General features: G+C 33.7%; 1 protein-coding gene across 1 annotated transcript in view; it reads right to left on the bottom strand.

Annotated features, from left to right (window-relative positions):
* Nucleotides 1-15,448, bottom strand: part of NEGR1 (neuronal growth regulator 1) — an 857,364-nt gene that overhangs the window by 728,943 nt on the left and 112,973 nt on the right. The gene's annotated exons all lie outside the window — the stretch shown is intronic.

Below are 15,448 nucleotides of genomic sequence, written 5' to 3' on the forward strand. Positions count from 1 at the left end.
ATAGCATCTCAGTCTGACTCAGCCACTGCAGTGAATTCCTGGTTTCAGCTTGGACTGAGACCTGCCCTGTGCAGATATGCCCAATTTGCATACCTCATTTATATAAATGGACCTAACTGATAACTTGGATGGGAATTTTTGCTATAAATAACTGCCTACCCTTTGCCAAATTGGAGCACAATCCAAGTTGCTACCTGAATCTGTGTGCCTTAGGCTGCAACTCCATTTTGCTGAAATAAATGCTTTTTATCCTTTAATACAGTCTAAAATTAGTTTTCTTATTACACAAGTGAAGAAATAAGCAAATGAAAACAAAACAAAACAAAATACTGGTTACAATGCAGTTACAATCTACAATTATAAGTTAGAAGAGTCAACAAATTAGCAAGAGGAAAAGACAAGAAACAGTAATTAGAAGAATTTGCACCTTGAGTATCAAACAATGTGACAATCTGGTAGGAGTCATGTTTAAAATGAGTAAGAAGACGAAGAGACATCAATATGGTAATAAAACAAAACAAAACAAAAAACAGAAAGCATCCAAGTGTCAGGGTTTGAGCTACAATTATTCAAGTGTTTGGAATGATGCTGTTGTAAATAAACCTACTGTGTCCCCATAGCTGCTATGCTATATCATCTAGTTCATGCAAATACACATTATCATATTAGCACAATGACAAATTACTCAGAATGTATCCCCATCCTTAAGTTTCACATGAGTTTATTCACTATATTTAAAACTAAAAACAAACAAACAAAAAAACAACCACTAAACAGTAGATCAACATTAATAATCTGGAAGATTAGTCATCTGGAAATTATCTGATATCACCCATGTTCCAGCAAATACATGTAAAGAAGCAGCAAAAATTAAAGGGACAGTTAAGAAGTAAGAGAAAGGATGAAATGCCCCTATTTATGTATATTATTGTGAAGACAGAATGGAGAAAGGCAATACTGAAATGCTAATGAGTGAGAATCTTCCAGGATTAAAGTTTAAATTTTCAGATTGAAGAGGCATAATCAATCAAAACCTAGACTTAAAAAAATCTACGTCTAGACAACATCTAGTCTAAAAATAGCAGAACACCAAAGACAAAGAGAGAGAAGATTCAGAATACTTGTAGAGAAACAACAATTAGATTAATAAGTGACTTTTAAGCAACATTAATAAATAATGTAATAAGGGCACGTGTAAAGTGACTAGGGCAAATATTTATGAACCTTTAACTCTAGACCCAGCTGAACCATCATTCAAAATTTAAGGCAAAGTGAAGATATGTTCTGATAAAATAAAATGTTCTTTATATATTCTTGCCAAATGTACCATAAAGGATGCAAAAACAAAGAAATAAGTTCAATTCTGAAGGAGGGAGGGAGATAGAAAAACCAATGGAAAGCATCATCTGTAGAAGCATCACAGCAATAATTTCCCATGGTGAGTTAAAACCAGGTAGAATCAAAACAATATAGAATAATAACAGGGATTTCATGTAAGGCTTGTCGCTATTCAAGCATTCCTATATCCTGGAATGTTTGGTGGGGGAATGGAGCTGTTGACCTCTTTTGTGCATTGTCAAGTTGAGAATACTTGTTTAAAATCCAAGAATAACTACTATAAAACCAGAAATATGCACCTTTGAATACTGTTGTGAGAAAAGGAAGAGGATAATAATAATTTACTAGATTGAAGGCACAACGGCAACAACAAAACATTAAAGCATTCATTAAAAAAAAGAGCCTGGAAAACATATGATACTTTAAAGCAGATCATATAAATGAAATAAATACATATTTTAAGTATGCATAAGTGACCAAAATGGCATGTTAGTGAAAAAAAGCAACTGACCAAAATTTAGATACCTTATGGTACAATTTATTTTTAAATGTGCATTAAACAGTTCTTGTTATAAACTATATAAAAATATAGAAGGCACAGATGCACTCTAACTTCAAGTTGCTCAAGGTTAGGAGAAAAGAAAATTAGATGAAGTGAAATGTTCCTAGTTTTCTTTACAGTATTTTATTCTTTATAACTTTTTTTTTGCTGTATTATATTTTATTTCTTTTAAAACAAAGAATGTAAAATAAATATTGCAAGGTGTCAGCAGTTGTTAAATATATTTGGTGGGTAGAATGTTTATGCTATTTTTTATATTTTTAATTAATATTTTATTTTCTCATAAACATTTCAATCTTAGGTAATAGAGCTTAAACATTATAAAAGCTGCAAAGTTGGTACTAGTAAAAATTATGAAACAAGAGTATTTATATCCTTAGAACCTATCTTTGTTATATATTATATATCAGGTAAACTCAATTACATTATTATTTTTCCTGTTTTCCATGCCTCTTTGACAGTAGCTAGGTTTGAACCTATAACTTTCACTAACCTGTTTTAGATGTTTGGTGTTGGTAGTAACAATTGGTCTTACACTTCCCCTCATACTTGAAGAAGTCCAGTCAATAGCTAACTTAACCACCTCATTTTCCCTTTTGAGTCTCTTGAAGCATCACATTATCAAAGTATCCAATTATTAAAGTGAATATTGTCAGATTATTTTGAGAGAGACACTGTAGTTCCAAAGAAGTGATGAAGAAGTGATCTACACAGATAAACTAATTGTGGAGGAAGGATTTAATATCTGAATGCATGTGTAACCCTATGAATTTCCCAGTCTTGATTTATTTATGTAGCTGTAGTCTGAGCTTCAAATAACTTCAACAATGTATTTTTTAAAAAAATTAGAAGAGGGAGTTATTGAGGAACCCGTTTATTGTCTTTATCAAGAAACTGGAAATTTTTAATATTTTGAAAGTTTGTTTATACGGTAATTATTAAAAAGCACATTTTTGCTTAAAAATAATAAATTTTCTCTTGTTTAAGTGATAAATGATTAGATTGTTATTTTGTTTTCAAGAACTTCATATATAACCTATGGTAAAATAAATGAGTTCAGTAGAAAGTTGGGCAGACTTAAATTTTAAGACAGAAACATAACTTTAATTCCAAAAAGAAATATTTTTAGTAATAAATTTTTAGAGACATTCTAAAATACATGTAAATTTAATATAGATGTGTTAGTTTTATACCAATTAATAGAACAATATAAGAATTGCTTTTCCTTAGACAATTATTTCCAATCTAAATTAATTTTCTCTCATGAAAAATAAAATATATTCTATTAAATTTTAGTAAAAAAAATCACCAAAATTCTATGTATGCAATGCAATAGATACAAAAATGATAACCGATTATTGTCAACCCTTGAACAATGTGGAGGTTAGGTGTGCTAATAATCCCCAAGCAGTCAAAAATCCACATGTAAATTCTGATTACCTCAAAACTTAACTAGTAATAGCTTACTATTGCTGGAAGCCTTAAGGATGATATGAAAATCTATTAACACATATTTTATATGTTATATGGACCCATGGAGTTTAAATACATGTTGTTCAAAGGTACACTGTAGTTTTGGGGCATCATCAATTATATGTGACATTATTAATAACTAATATGATATGGTTAGAAAACATTTTTCACTTATTCATTTTTTCAGTATAACTTTTAAAGAGGGCTTCTATTTAGATTTGAGAGGAAGTTAAAGTTTTTATTTTTTTTAACAAAGAAATGTTGAATGCCTAATATGTGCTCGATAATTTGCTTCATGATATGGATATAAAGATTAAATATATAGACAATACCATTATATATACCATTTATATGTATAGCACATAAATGTTATATATCCTAGCACAGAAGAATTCAAAAAGTGATTGAGAGCTTATTAAATTAATCATGATATATTGGAAAAGGGTAAGAAGAGGGGCCTTCCAGGGAAAGGGGATCAAGTACGTAGTCTATATGTAATTCATGTATCCAAAAAGTTCGATACTACAGAAGCTCAGGCCATTAATGCCAAAGATGCAACTGGAAACACATGGAACAATCTTTTGGAGATATAAGAACACTTCATGAAATAAGCAGATTTCTGTATATGTAATTTCCAAAAAATTCTGGAAATAGAAATCATACATTTTTATCCAGATCTTCTAGTATTGACGTATAAATTTATGTCAGGGAATTCTATTAAAAGATTAAAAATGTAATATATCCAATAAATACAATTATCCATTTACCCTTATGATATGCATTATCCTGAATTTATTTGGAAATTGTTTATTAAAATTTGAATATGTCATTCTTTGTTAAAATATTCTGGAAGCAACGGACTCACCACTAAATTTATTAGGAAATTTTATTAATCTTTATTTTAGCAAATCAATGATAATAATATCAGTCAAAGGGTAACATTAATTACAAGATACTTCTCTAGATTTGATTAGTGGAACTCTTTAAATGATGGTAACTAGACCTCTTTGACAAACTCAATTGGTCCTCATTAAATAGTTGTTTTATAAACCTGGAAGCATACACAGTCCCTTAGGCTGAGGCCTACAAAAGGAGAAGAGCTTTTCTTTAATGCCCTGTCACCCTTGGTTTATGGCTGAGTAGTATGGCAGATGTGTAACAAAAGTAAATCTCCATAACTGCTGGTCAAACAATGACAGTTAATAGAAGTTTTATCCAGTGCTATCATAGTAATAATTAACAATTATTATAGCAAAAAGGAAAAGCATGATAATTAAAAAGTCAGAAGCTAGTAAAGAAAAGGAATGATGTAACTGCATTAACACTATACCCATGCAATCATCATATATAAATCCCTTTAACAAAGCAATTGTATATCAGAAAATCAAAGAGCAGAAACTGGAGGGGACCACAGTTCATTATTCATTCTACTTCTCATGACTCCAACTCCATGCTCTTCTGACCCAGGAGGTAATTGGTACTTAGATTTTATAATTTAATGCTTTGTTAGGAAGGCTCCACACTGTCAGAGTGTGATTTTTTAATTTCCTACTAAGCAAAAGGTAATTCTGAATGATTATCAGAGACACACGGAAACAGACACATAGATATGAAAAATGTAAGACTGATCTTCAACATAAGTGACCCAATTTTCATTTATTGAATATAATTTTAGAACACAATGAAGTTCATGCTACCAAATCATTTGGTCTACAACCTGCTATGATGTTGACGATTCATCATAAAAGACAAATTTTCCCCTTACCAGAGTCATTTTAATTATGCAACAAGACAGGCCAATTACTAATGACAATAATCTGATAAAAGAAAGAAAGGAAGGAAAGTTAGAGAAATAGAGACGATGGGAGTTTTTTTTTGTTAAAAAATAGATTAATATATTTTGGCTCATTTAAACAAAAGAACCAAGAACCTTACACATGCAATCTAATTTAATTCTAACAACATCACAATATCCATGACTCAAGCACTCATTCAGCCTTAAGCTTGGTATTTTGGGTCCAATCATCTTTATATGAAACCATGTTCTGTTAGTTAAAATGCATGTTACCTAGAAAAGAGAGGATCCAATATCAAAGAATATTTCTCACTAGTGTAATGTGGTACAGAGCATAGGTCCCCTGAAAATAGGGGAACCACCCCCACAATCCTGTCTTTTGCCAGGATTGGGGTCAGGGTGTCCACAGAGCAGGAAGTACAGCATTTAAGACACATTGCATAACAAAGGCAAATTAACAGTTGTGCCTCCTGAAAGGAAGAAGCTGCTGCTCAGGGCGAATTATGTGCATGACTGTGAGAATGTTCAGTGACTTGTGATGTAGCCATGGGGGGCAGATGCCCTCCCAGATGCCTGTATGTCACTGGGAACTCTTGCCCTGACTAAAGATGGCAGCCAAAAGTGGACAAAGACACTGTGAAGTTGACAAAAATGATGAACACTAATACACCATAGGAAGAGCCAGATATGAGGTCACATAGGAAGTTCCGAGATGAGCATATAAACATTAGGGGACCACGGGAGAAGAGGAGGTCTGCCTTGGGAATATGGCGGCAGAGCTGACGGAGCTGCAGGGACCTGCCAGGCCAAGCACACAGGCATGTGAGAGGTGCTTGGAGCTGAACTTTGACTGGCAATGCTGAGTTGCAGACTTCTGGTTCTCTGAAGGACATATGGAGAAGTCACTCTCTTGGTACAATGATTTTTGGTACAGGACTTTTAGAGCTTGGTGTAAGCTCTCTCCCTCTGGGCTTTGGCATTTGAATGTTAAAGGCTTCTGGCCCAGCTCCTTGCACAAACGGGAGCACTTGTGGGACCAGGAGATGCAGGGCCCAGCAGGGACTTAGACCCTGCAGAGGATGGGATCCCACTCCTACAGGCAGGGTTCCTCCCAAAGACGTGTCCCTCCCTGGGCACCACCCTCTGGAACAGTGTAACATAACACATGGTTTCCTGAACTTCTACATGGAGGCTGAGAACAGTACACCCCAGATCCCAAAGTAGAGAACTGCTGAGAGAGGATAGCAACTCTGAAACCCACAAGTACACTGCAGAAAAGATGGAGATTTGTTAGCATGACTGGCTGATATATAAGGATATGGGGAACTTCTGGGCATAGGTTTAGCTTGCAGTCTTTTGGGAAGCAAGGGAAGTTCTGGGTCTCATGGGAGAGGTGGGCTCTGAGCAGAAGTGTACTTAGCTCCCCCAAGATTGGTACCCTATTAATAAAAACCTCTTTCCTTCAACACTAATTGTTGAGTCATGTAGAATGAAGGCTCCAAATAGCCAAACCTCAGTTTGCACAGTTATAGTAACACATTCAAATTAATTACTATTCCCGCAGAAGGTAGATTTTGCCCTGTCATGAAGGGATATGTAAAGTGGTTCATACACTCTGAGTGTGCATGTGTGTATAAGTGTGTGTGTAGAAAGCAATGCATGTCAAAGAGAACACTGGCAGGGGAGAATGAATGGTTGACAGGTGATAGAGATGGCTGGTGGGAATGCATGTACATCTTTTATGTGTTTTATTTCTACACCTGGTACAGGGACTGGAGAGTAAGTGTTCCATAACTATTTGTGTAATGATTTATGGGAAATCAGAATGGAGGTCACTACAATAGACAAATTTAACAAATTTTGCTATTTCTGTACCACATCAAATGAGATTCCACAAATGACATCATTTTAATTTTGTTAGCTTTTAATAATAAATGAGTAACTAATTCTCTATATAAACCTTAGCCTTTCCTCACTCTTCACATAATCAAACTCAGGCAACTTCCAGTTCTGCTCAATGCTTAGCACAGAGGCAACTATGCTGGAAGCACTTGGTGAGTTAGTAAAAAGTACATGAACAAATACAATCTAAGGAATATAAGTGCTAAAACATTAACATACTGCTCATTATTTGGAAACAAATACTTCCTCATTATCTATTAGGGAATGGGGTAAAAGACCATAGATTGACTAGGAAGTAAAATGATGGAAATCATTATCATTCATTACCATGACTATTTACAAAGGTTTTACTGAGAAGCAATATTATATTTGTTAAGATTAGAGACTCCATAACCATACTGACTGGATTCATAACCCAGCACTAAAACTGGTGTAATATATGCCAATTAATTAACATATTTTGTGTCTCCATTTCTCCTGTGTAAAGTGAGGTTTGTAAAAGAGTCTATTTTATAATTGTAGTGAGGATTACATTATTATGCAGAATTTACATTCAGCCAAATAAATAAATACTTAATCACAGTACATACAAAATAAGGTAATGTATGTCCAAAAAGGTTCAAATTATATATTTCCACTTGTAAACTATTAATCTCCAAGTAGCAACTGATAAACAGAAAAAATATAGAGCTAATTATGGATCCACAATGCTATGAAACTTACTACATTTCTTTGATTTTTTGAAACTTTTTAGTGACATATAGATTTTAGTCTAACTAAACTTTTCTCACACTTAAATGTAGTGATAAGCAAACACTGAGATAGGTTTTTCAAATTGGTATTGAAATTAGTTTATTTGCACCTCACATTTAAGTGTTCATAGATATCTCATAGTTTAAAAGTTTGTTTTGTTAATACACTCATTAATTCAGTAGATGAGTATAGAAAGGATATCATTTGTCCGGAATATACAAGGCATTCTGTCAGTATTTGTTGAATACAATTTGCAGATGTTTTATCAGTTCTACCAAATAATAACACAATGAAAATATATACTGTCAGTTAGCTACATTTATGATAAAGAGAGAGTGACTTGGTGAGGTGTAAAACCAGGTGGTTGTATAAAAGTAAACATTTTATTGTTATAAGCATTCAGACAGCTAGATGGAATATCATCCCTCGCAACCAGGACCAGATGTTTTCACTGGTGAAGTCTACCAAACATTTAAAGAATTAATGCTAATCCTCGAATTCTTTTAAAAAAATTAAAAAGAGGAGAGACTTCTTGACTTATTTTATGAGGCAAGCATTATGCTGATACAAATTTAATGATTAAATATTCACTTTTTCTGATTCACAAAAGAATGTGATTTTAAAGCTGCCATTTTTTTCTACCCAAGAGTGAATACATTCTAAATAATTATGAAAAGCAATAGAAAAATATTCTCCTAGGTACATATTTTCCTCAATAAAAAATATTGTCCTAGGTACATATTTTCCGCAATATTGACAATGTTTTAGTATCATTATTTTGTAAATTGAGGTCACTCATGTTTTATTCCATGAAAATGCACTGAAAACAAAGGAAATGGTTTTACATACACATATTCATCAATTTAGTGTTTTTTTAATAGGTGAGGGACTTATCAGAATAACTTGGGATTTTCTCTATGTCTTTTAGCTTTTGCATCAATTCCATTTTTAATGGAGAAGTGTTGTATCTCTCAGGTTTTGGAGTAGAATTTTATAAAAAGAAAGAAAAAGCATTGATTAAGTACATAAGATTTTGAAAAACAAGAACATAACTAATTCTGAGCCCAGAATTCCAAACATACATGATGTTTCTGCTCACTCTAACTTATACAAACTATATGACTTGAATTCATTATAAATTATATCTAATCCATTCATATTTTTTTAATTTATTTTTATAATTTATTTATTTATTCGTTTATTTATTTATTTATTTTTAGAGAGAGGAGAAAGAGAGGGAGAGAAGCATCACTGTGTGGTTTCCTCTCACTCACACCCCCAACTGGGGACCTGACATGCAACCTAGTCATGTGCCCTGACTGGGAATCGAACCAGCGACACTTGGCTCTCACGCCGATGCTCAATCCACTGAGCCACAGCAGCCAGGACTCCATTCATTTGTTTTTATTAAACATATATTATTGAACATCCAGACATGTGCTAAGATATGAGGAGGCTTCAACTGCGAGTACCATGGTGAGTGAAAAGACATAATTCTTATATTTTTCAATACTATTTGCACTTGAGATATGTTTTACTAATGTGAAGAGAATGTAATCATAAAATTATAAGAAACACTGCTATAAATGGTTTAAGTACTGAACCACACATATGCACATAAAGTATGATTGCTATAGGATATAAACTAGAAATTCAGGACATAGAGTGTCTATGCACGGAGCATACTCTTTTAACAATCATATATCCACATAGTTCACATGTAAAAGAAGCAACATAATTATATTTTAGAGTTTACCACAGTTGGTACTCCTCAATACTCCACTATTGATAGCCAAAACCCATAGGTTTGAATGCTTCTCCCAGACAGCTTCTCACCCCTCTGATAAGAATATGTATATATATTTCAGATGTAAGATCATTGAACAGGGCCTGTTGATTCATACACTTTAGAAGGAAGGAATTTACCTTCTTTTAAAACATATTCTTCTTTCTCTGACTGTTCCCTCACAACCCTTAAAAGCAGTGTTATTTATTTTTTTTCTGATTTGTTTATTTGTCTTAACTTAGAAAGTCACAAGGGAAAACCTGACCTTGGTCCTGTCTTCAAATCTACGTATGCAGCTTAAACCCCAGAATTTGAACTGTCCTTATGTAATCTGTATATATCACCCATGTATCTCCTAAATGATTTTTTATTAAAGCACATCAGAGTTATGCTGTTGTTATTTTTAACAAAGATCCTATATGGAAGATTTTAGAATTCACAATAGTGAATCTTGGGTTTTATTAAGCGTGAGTAAAATAATGTCTACATGATCTTCAGAAGAAGAAAACAAAAAATTCCTGAGAACTTATCCTAACAACCTCTTTAAATATCTAGGGTAAGACAATACTAATACTTCTCAAGTAAAGACATGCTCAGTAAAAGGCATCTCTAGAGTCATCTACTTAAATTTATATTTAGTGTGTTCTTCTGACTTTCATTAAGGTACGCCCAGGTAGTTTTATTTTCATTCAAGGTACATTCATCCTTGAGAGTTCATTTCAAGTGAATCAAGTTGTTGAGCAACATTTTTGTCAGCTGTAAACACTAAATGTGATAGCAGAAAATAGAGTCTGCAAGGTAGTATGAAACAGAGTTTTGGACAGGGCACTGAAGCAACCATGTGCAAACTTGAAGTTGACAGGTGAGCATGCATGCATCATGTTTGTCTAAAATATATGTTGTGTTTGCCTGTCCTATGGAGTAGGATGTTTTATTGGTCAGTTTTTATGAGCTAAGTAGATAAAAATTGCTTTTATGTCTCTCCTTAGGTAAATGCGCATTTGGTGGTATGAGACACAATTCACAAGATATAGATAATCATAGGAATATTTTGTTTCACATTTGTGTTTTTCTATGTGATTCCATTCACATCTTTATTCTTCGCCCTCATTATTTTTCTTTATTTATTTTCTGCTAAAATATAATTCTATTTTTTCTTTTAAAGAATTTTTCTCCTTAGTAATTGGTACATCAATTAGGGATTATTTTTACTAATTCCACCCATTTTTCATATCTAATTTTATTTTCTACTGAAATACAAAAAAATTCACCTGCTATGACTTATATTATCATTCTCAAATTGAAGTACTTATGTCTTTATTTGAAAGTTAAAGAACTATAATGTTCTGAGGTTTGTTTGTTTGTTTTTTTAGATGCTATGTGATTCCCATCATTTCTTTTTTCTATTGGCTAGTGTTGGGGAGTGGGATAAAAGGTCTTCACAAATCTATTTTTATTCATAAGAGAGCAAGTTCTTTCATGGTGTCAATAGCAATACTATATCTGTAAAGCTGTTTAATTTGCCATTTTAACTCTAGCGGGTAGGTGGCACAATTCAGAGACTACATTTATAAGTAGAATCTATGGTGAAATTCTGGGAAAAGTAGAATTTCCTACTACATGATGATGTGCAATTTCTTTCAAATCCACAAGGACTTATTGTCCTCTCTTCATTGACTTTTACTTCTCATTGATGCATTTTGTCATGGCTAACTTAGCTAAGCCATCCAATGTGTGTGTGTATGTTTGTGCATGTGCACTTTGTGCATGTTTATGCTTGTATACATAATGCATGTTGTATTTAGGCAATAAAAACATTCTTTTTTATTGATTCTGAGAGAGAGGGTGAGAGAGAGACAGAGAGAGACAGAGAGAAAGAGAGAGAGAGAGAGAGAGAGATTTGTTGCTCCACTTATTTATGCATCCATTGGTTTTTTCTTGTATGTGACTGGACCAAAGATCAAACCCACAACCATAACGTATCAGGGAGGATGTTATAACTGACTGAACTACCCAGCCAGGGCCTAAAAACACTCTTTTAGAAGTCCACCTTTAGCCATACATATATCAATTCAATAAAAGAATCTTTGTTGATACAATATTTACTAAAAGGATTTCTAAAATATTATAAAGCAAAACACAAAAAGTTTTTGATATCTTTGGGAGTTTAGACCATATGCTATTTATATACTAAATTTAAAATAAATAATTACACAGTTAACTCTACCTACAAAATTGTTATTTTAAAATATACCAAGAACTAATATCCTTATATAATAATTATAAGACCATTTTATAAATTGAATATCAGATTTATATTGAGAAAGCTATCATACATATCTTTGTGTTGTTTTCTTCACATATCACTGCTCTGAATCCTCTCATAATCTGCCTAGGAGCAACTCATTTTTATAGACATTGAAGTCCCAAAGCTGAGAGCCTTACACAGAGAAGATTTTCTACTATTCATTTATTACACTCTAACATTAATTTGAATCACCAGCAGCCTTGACACCTGTCATGAAGCACAAGCGTTTCAAACTACAAAGGTGCTATGAATGTGTAACTGACATGCATTGACTTGAAAGGAAAAGCCATTCACTGTTTCTTTAAAAAAAAAATAATAAAAGGAATGTGTACTAAAGCAGGAAGCTTGGTTGAGATTTCTTAAATTTAAGACTATGATAGAAATTTTTGCTTCTACCATGAGTAAATATGATCATTTAAAAAATAAGCTGACATAGATTTGAAGATAACATTTCTAAAAATTATTTAATGATTGCAAATAAAACAAAACCAAGTAAGTTTACTTGGAACCTTAGCAATGTCAAAGACAATATATCAAAGTTCAGTATGTCTATTTCAAACCTTACGTTTTGGAACAGAGATATTTTTTGTGGTATTTGGCTAGCAGTCACTTTGTGAAATGAATCGTTCTATAATATAGTTGATTAGATTTTGTGGATGAGCCTTGACTTCTGTAGCCACAACTGGCCAAAAAAAATGGTAACAAGTTTAGATTTTATGATGCCCTTTATATTTTTAAAATAGGCACATTCACTTTTAATTTTTTGAGGTAACTCCATATGGCTCTCAATAGTGGCTGCATCAGTCTGCATTCCCACCAACAGTACAAAAAGGTTCCCTTTCTCCACATCCTCTCCAGCACTGTGGTTTGTTGATTCATTGATGATAGCCATTCTGACAGGTGTGATGTAATATATCATTGGGGTTTTAATTTGCATCTCCCTGATGATTAGTGACATTGAGCATCTTTTCATATGTCTATTGGCCGTGTGTGTGCTCTCTTTGGAGAAATGTCTATTTAGGTCTTTGTCCATATTTTTAAATTGGATTTTTTGGTGTTGAGTTTTATAAGTTCTTTATACATTTTGGATATTAACCCTTTATTCGATGTATCAGCAAATATGTTCTCTCATTCAGTGAGTTGTCTTTTTATTTTGTTGATGGTTTCTTTTGCTGTGCAAAAACTTTTTAGTTTGATGTAGACCCATTTGTTTCCCTTGACTGAGGAGATATATCAGGGAAAAAATGCTATGAGCAATGTCCAAGTTTTTATTACCTTTGTTTTCTATCAGGATTTTTATTGTTTCGAGTATAACATTTATGTCTTAAATCCATTTTGAAAATATTCTTGTGTGTGTCATAAGAACATGGTTTAGTTCATTTTTCTGCACACATCTGTTCAATTTTCCCAACACCATTTAACAAATAAACTATCATTAGCCCATTGTATGTGCTTGCTTGCTTTGTCAAATATTAATTGACTATAAAATCATGCATTTATTCCTGGGCTCTCTACTCTGTTCCATTGACCTATGTGTCTGTTTTTATGCCAGTGCCTTGCTGTTTTCATATTATGGCCTTATGACCGAGTGATTCCACTTTGGGGAATTTATCTGAAGAAACCCAAAACACTAATTTGAAAGAATATAAGCACCTCTATGTTCACTGCAGTGTTATTTACTATAGCCAAGACTTGGAAGCAGCTGAAGTATCCATCAAGCAATGAGTGGATAAAACAACTAGAGTACTTATATACAATGGAATATGACTCAGCTGTAAAAAATGAGAAAATATTTCCCTTTGCAACAGCATGGTTGGTCCTGGAGAACATTATGTAAAGGGAAACAAACCAATCAATGAAAGGCAAAAACCATATGATTTTATTCATATGTGGAATCTAAACAAACTGAAGTAATAAGCAAATAAGAGACAGACTCATAGAGAACAGGATGACAGCTCAGGGTGGGGGGTGCTGGTAGGTGGAAGGATAGAGCCAAAAATCAAAAAGGATTCATGGACATGGACAACGGTGTAGTGATTGGGGGTAGGAAGGTGGTGAATGGAGGTAGAAGAGGACATAAGGGGGATAAATGAAAATGGAAAAAAATACAGTAAAAATAAACTATTAAAATATAAAATAAATAAAAAACAAATGCAGCATGGTTCTGTAAAAAAAATAAAAAAAATATAACAGGCACATTCACATTAAAGTCTATGCCACAAAACAAAATTCTAGAGGGTGTATAGAGACCAAAATGGGAATGTTAATTATTTAGATAATTTTTGCAATGCTGCTCTATAATCTGAACAACAAAAATATAGTAACAACACAAAGTTTACATAATCGACATCTTCCTGACTCACTTGCTTTTTGTTGCTTAGTTTATTTCTTGGTCCATCAAAAGTCCTCTGACTCTTTAGCAAATGTTATTGGAAAAAAATAAAATAAAAAGAACAAACTACTAAACAGGTAAATATCTCTCTTGTAAAAGAATTATTTCTAAAAATTCAGAAAAAACCCTTCTGGGAGACTTCCAGTCAAGATTAAGGCCTAGGTAAACATGGCTCACCTCCTCACACAACCACATCAAAAGTACAACTAAATTATAAAATGACCATTACTCTGAACCATCAGAAATAAAGTTTAATGAAATCTGACAACTACAGAAATAAACAAACAAATGCAGGCTGCTTCTCACTAGTAGGAGTCAGGGAGATGCAGAATGGGCTGGCCACACACACGTGTGGTAGATAAAAATTCAGGAGAGATATCTCAGGTGTGAGGGGTCCCAGTTCCACACCAGGACCCAGAACCCAGGGTCCAGTGCCAAGAAGATAAGTCCCCATAAATTCTGACTCTAAAAATCTGTGGAGATTGAGTTCATGGAAGAAACTGCTGGATTTCCAAGCAGTTTCTCTCTAAAGACCTGCATATGTACTTACTCAGATTCACTTTGTCTGAGCTCAAGCACAGTGGAGGTTGCTTGAAGTGCACCAGTGGCATACAAAGAGGTACTCAGGAGTGAGAGCTGGGAAACAGCTTTTTTCTGGACAGAAGAGCAGGCAGAGGCCATTATTTCTTTTCTGAACCCCACACCCACCCCCCACCCAGAACCACAGAGCCAGGAGGTGGGAGCCATATCTGAGACTTCAAGAAACTGGCTCACATTGTTTGTCTTGCCCTGGTGTTTCCCTGAGGTTCCATCCCACTCGATTTATGTGCCCACCCAAACTGTTAACAGTGGCTTTTCCATATTAATAGCTGGTCCTGGTTCATTCTTCACATCTTCCTAAATCCCTTCAAACAAGCAACAACAAGCCTCAGTTAGCCCCCAGGCCTCATATATCTTGATAAATGGTCCCAGTCAGGCACTGGTTATAGCAAGCCTAGGTTTACAGCCTAAAGCCTGGCATTGCTTTAAGAATTTATGAAATCTGTTTTAATAAAAACTTTTTGCAAGTGGGACAGTGAACAAGTCTGTTTTAAGATTGACCCCTCTAAAGTACTTGTGGAGATGAAACCCTAATTACT

Source organism: Furipterus horrens, unplaced genomic scaffold (assembly GCF_987537825.1).
Source record: "Furipterus horrens unplaced genomic scaffold, mFurHor1.1.pri manual_scaffold_3, whole genome shotgun sequence".
In the NCBI taxonomy this organism is placed as follows: domain Eukaryota; kingdom Metazoa; phylum Chordata; class Mammalia; order Chiroptera; family Furipteridae; genus Furipterus; species Furipterus horrens.